The sequence below is a fragment of the Myotis brandtii genome, unplaced genomic scaffold, assembly GCF_000412655.1.
Source record: "Myotis brandtii unplaced genomic scaffold, ASM41265v1 scaffold6, whole genome shotgun sequence".
NCBI lineage: Eukaryota > Metazoa > Chordata > Mammalia > Chiroptera > Vespertilionidae > Myotis > Myotis brandtii.
The window spans coordinates 286,254-290,950 of NW_005370271.1; the positions used below are offsets into that span (position 1 = coordinate 286,254).

Sequence of the window (4,697 nt, forward strand, 5' to 3'; positions counted from 1 at the left end):
TAACAAAGAAACAGAATTTCCGGAGGACGGGGCCCAGAAATGAGGATTTTAAAAAGATTCCCAGGTGATTCTAATGTGCAGCCAAGGTTGAGAACCCCTGCTCTAGGCGTTTGTTAAGATTCAAGTTAAAGATCCTCTGAAGATAGACTGATCCTTTTAGACAGAACCAGAGCACCTGTGCCTTCGTTAGTCCCCCTTGAGCTCGCACACCTGTTGGCTAATTCAGGGACCCCCAGGGGCTAGTATAGGCCAGTCATTCACACAGGACCATGAACTAGAAATAAGTTTCACTTGAATAAAAATGAGCGGAAAATGACTTGAGTTGAAAGCTGCTCCTCTCCTTACATTTTCCCACCATTTCTACCCAGAGGAAATTGAGATGATGTTTTTGACAAGTGATGCTTAATTTTCACTTCAAATTGAAAAGTGTTCTGTTTGATGTTAGCAAGAGAAGAGGAAGAAAGAGTTTCCCAGCTGGAGCTGAGTGGCAAACCCTGCAGCCTTGCAGGGCCCCGGGTTCTCTGGTTGTATTTTAATGCAGCAAGCTGCTTTATGAGATCTGCAGCCACTTGAAATATGATTTACTTCTCGTAAAAAGTTTCCAATGGATAATGAAGATTCAAGAATGAGGCTCACAGTGTAGTGTAGTCAATTTCGTTGCTCTTGCTCTCCAGTACATCTCTGCCATCGAAATGAATTATTTATGATAATTTATTTCAACCATGGAAAATAAAACTGTTTTCATTGTGATGTGTGCTGTAACATTCAGAATAGACACATTGCATGCAGTCCTCTCAATTAATTAATCCTGAAGTTGCGTTCCAACTTTATCTTCTTTCTTATAAGCTAGGAGACTGGCAGGTAATTCTTTCCCCAATAAATGATGATTCAAATGAATGTTTTGAGAACTAGGGGTAATGTTGGTAATGGAGGAAATTGAAACAACAGCAGAACTAGGTTGTGTATTTCCTTAGATTTTACAATAGATGGAAGAGTTTTGAAAGATTCTAGGTCATTTATCACTTGGAGAAAAGACATCCCTTAACTTGCCGTAAGAGGGGGTGGAGGAGGAGGGTGCTGTCAGTGTAGATGTGACATGCAGTGTAACATATGACCAGAGCTGCTGAGGGAACCAGTCCTGCTGTAACTTTACTGGTAAGAAGCCTTTTCCTTTTTTTTTTTTTTTTTTTTTAAGCAAAGCTCACACTGTGCAAAGGCCAAGTAGGCAGGGCTCCCAAATGAGTTTTCGGGGGAGAAGGGGTCACCCATAATTGATTGCAATCTTATTTCTTTAAAAAAGAGGCTCACCTCCTCTTGTGTTTCATTTGATTTTTTTTTTTCATTTAAAGTGCTAAATACTTGCTTCTATTATGAGGCTACAAAGACATACAAGAATTTACGAGTGTACTTAATGTGCACAGATATTAAAAGATTTAATGTAACTTGGATCGTGAGGCTTAGTTAATGCAGGCAGGGAAATATATGCTTATTTGTCTATTACTTTCATTCTCCATAGCATTCCACTAACACCACATCAGTAGGCAGCAGACAAAGAGAACAATTGATTCCTTTTCCCTAAAGATGACTGGTATCTAATCTGAGAAGGATCACATTTCAATATCGGCTGCGCCCGGGGCCTCAGCCCCAGCACGTGGGAGTGACAGCATCTCCCCTATTTCCAAGCACAGAAACTCTGGAAGCTTCTCCTCCCTCGGCAGCACTCAGGTTCTCCCAGACCTGGACCCTCCCCTCTTCCTGGCCTTCTGCACACCCGGTCCTCTGCCGAAGGATCCCTGAGACTCAGAGCAGCTCTTGAGTGTTTGTTGCATTTAGTATTGGTTGTTCCTCAAAGCCTCGGCTACTCATTACATCAAAACCAAGGCCCATCTAGCTTGGCCAGAGGGGCAGGTCATTTTGTATGCTACCCCTCTTCCCATTAAGACCCCTGCCTAACAATTAAGGGACCCCACTCTGCAACCATGCCCTCTTGGACACAGCCCTGGTCATCCTTGCTTTGTCCCCCTCCTCCCACCCCACCTAGACTTAGGCACATGGACACTTTCTCTTTGGTCTCACCTTTTCTTAGGTTTGTCCTTTCTTTGACGCAAGAATGTTTAAAACCTGCAGTGGGACACTGACCTCTTTTCCCTTAGATGGTCAAATAAAGCAATGGCAACAGCCAACACAATAATAGGTGTCCCGTGTGAATGAATCAAAATTATACCTATTTTTTGTCAGATCAGTCAGCAAAAAGTATATTTTTGGTGTGCTGCATAATTTTAGTAATTAGTTATGTGTGTGCCATGAGATGAAAAAGGCTGAAGATCACTGGTCTAAACCAAAGCCGCCTTCCACCACCTTGGACAAGACAAGTTACCCTTGCCCAGCCCGTTTTCCATTTCCCTGATCAGCAGGCTCTTCATCTTTAGCTCTTTATACTTGATATGTCACTCATTCTTTCCCATTCGTTCACTTACTCATTTTCATGTATTCAGTCTTCACTCAGGAGCTATTTTCCTATAGCTCTGATGTGCATTAGATGCCATGCTGGCCACTGGGGGTACAGAGGACAGTTCCTCATGCTCCCAGCACCCAGCAGACACCACATCTCCGCGGACTCTGTCAGCAGGAGGTGGAGCAGGAAGCACTGAGTTAGCACCTGTGCAGGGAGAGTGGCCCCCACACTTTATGGGGGAAGCAGCGAGCTCTAGGCGTGAACAGAGACACGGGTAACATAACTTGCTTCATTTTGTTTTTCTAGGACAGGTATTTGTAGAGTAGCTTTGTTTAGAAGATTACAAATTTTCAGACCAGAAGCACCGTCATTCAAAATCCATACTAACACATATGCCAGACCAAATACGGATACTTTTTCCCCCATAATTTAAAAAAATTAGATGACAATTGATTTGTTCACACCAGGCTGTGAGCGAGTCCGCATGCATCTGGTTGACATGTAGGGATACTTTTTGAACTATTTACTATAGTAGGTAATTTTTTTCACTGTAACTCTCAGTGAAGTTAGATGATTGTGAGGAGACAATAATCTGAGTTATCTGTACATAATCAATAACGAAATGGGGCACTTCCTCGAGCCAGGAGATTCCATGGGCCACGCCAGGGAGGATCACCACAGTCGGAGTAAAGAAACTGGGCACATCCCACGGTGCTCTGTGACCCGTGGGCTGGTCCATTCGGAGAGCGCTCTCCTTGCCGTCTTCACTTGCAACCACAGAGAGGCTCCCAGCTCTCACATCACCGTCGCCGGGGCAGGACTCTATAGTACGCATCCCACCCAGTGCTCTTCCATGCCGGGCCCTTCTCCAAAGGAGCTGGCCGCAGGGTTGAGCTCTTCCCCGCACCCTCCACGATTTTCAGGAAAAAGAACTCTGGCAACGAGCTGCCACGTCAGTACCATCTGAGCAGATTTGCTCACTAATTTCCATTTTTCCGGAAGAATAAAAAAAAAAATCATCCATTTTAGCTAACTTTATTTTTAGAAAAGTGTTTTATTCAAACATCCCCTTACTTATTACAGACATAAATACATGCATTCAGACAAATGAATCCACGGGAGAACCGTAGAAAGTAATTGGCACATCACTCCAGGATGCTTTGTCAGTTACTGGAGGAGTTCGGTACCTCTAACTTTAATCTTTTCCATTAAAATATCCATTCTGCCTTCACATTGTGAAGCCCATAATATTTTAGACTGTCTCCGTGGATCTGTTAGTTTTGCTTGTCAATTTAATTTGTGGCTCTATGACTTTGGGCGGCTTGTTAGGTTATACATAGGAACATGTGACCTGCAAACGATGCTCAGCACCAGGCCGAAGCCCTCGCCTCTCCCCGGGGAGACTGGACACACAGGCAGTCTGCATTGGCAGGTCTCATGTGCAGCCAGCCTGAGTGCGACGATGATGATGATGGATGCAATGGTGGATGTTTGGAGCTGCAGAGAAGCCCATTACTGTTGTGATTATATACCTTAAACGTTTGTGGCACTATCTACTCTTCGCAGCACTTCTGTATCCACCCTCTCATTTGATTCTCAGAGCTTCCTTGTGCTGGATTATGATTTTCCTCTTTATGGCTAATGAATCAGACGCGGAGAGAGAGGCTCAGCCACTTGCCTGAGATTACGGGGTAAATTGGATTGCAGAAATGCCAGAGGATGAAACCAGTGTCACCAGAGCGCAGTCAGCCTTTGCCACACCCCTGCCCTTGAGCTGTGGAAACAGGGGCTGGAGTGGGAGGTAGAGAGTCCAAGAGGCAGAAGTCGTGTCAGCAGCTCCACGGGAACAACCAGAGCTGCCTCACCACCATTTGCCGGGCTTTGCAGCAGCCCCTCCCTCCTTTAATGTCACAGGCACAGTTCATATTCTGCACGTTCCCAGACACACCTGAGCACGTCTCTCTTTTGCTGCAAACCCATGACTGCCTCCCGGTGCCATCAGGACCAAGTCCAGATTCCTCAGCATGTCTTCCCGCCTGGCACCCGTCTTGCTCCTCCTGCCACCCTGGGTTCCTTACCGTTGCAGAACCGCCTCCCGACCTCCTGCATTCCCAGCCTTCTTCTTTGCTGTTTCTCTGCTTAGAACACATTTTTATGAAGTTCATTAAACATTACCTTCTCTGTGGAGTCTTCCCTGACTTCTCCTCCGCGACCCAGAAGCATCCTCCTCCCTCCCCGCCTC

At 45.5% G+C, this 4,697-nt stretch overlaps 1 protein-coding gene across 1 annotated transcript in view; it reads left to right on the plus strand.

The window, feature by feature from the left end:
• Nucleotides 1-4,697, plus strand: part of RANBP17 (RAN binding protein 17) — a 220,837-nt gene that overhangs the window by 211,736 nt on the left and 4,404 nt on the right. The gene's annotated exons all lie outside the window — the stretch shown is intronic.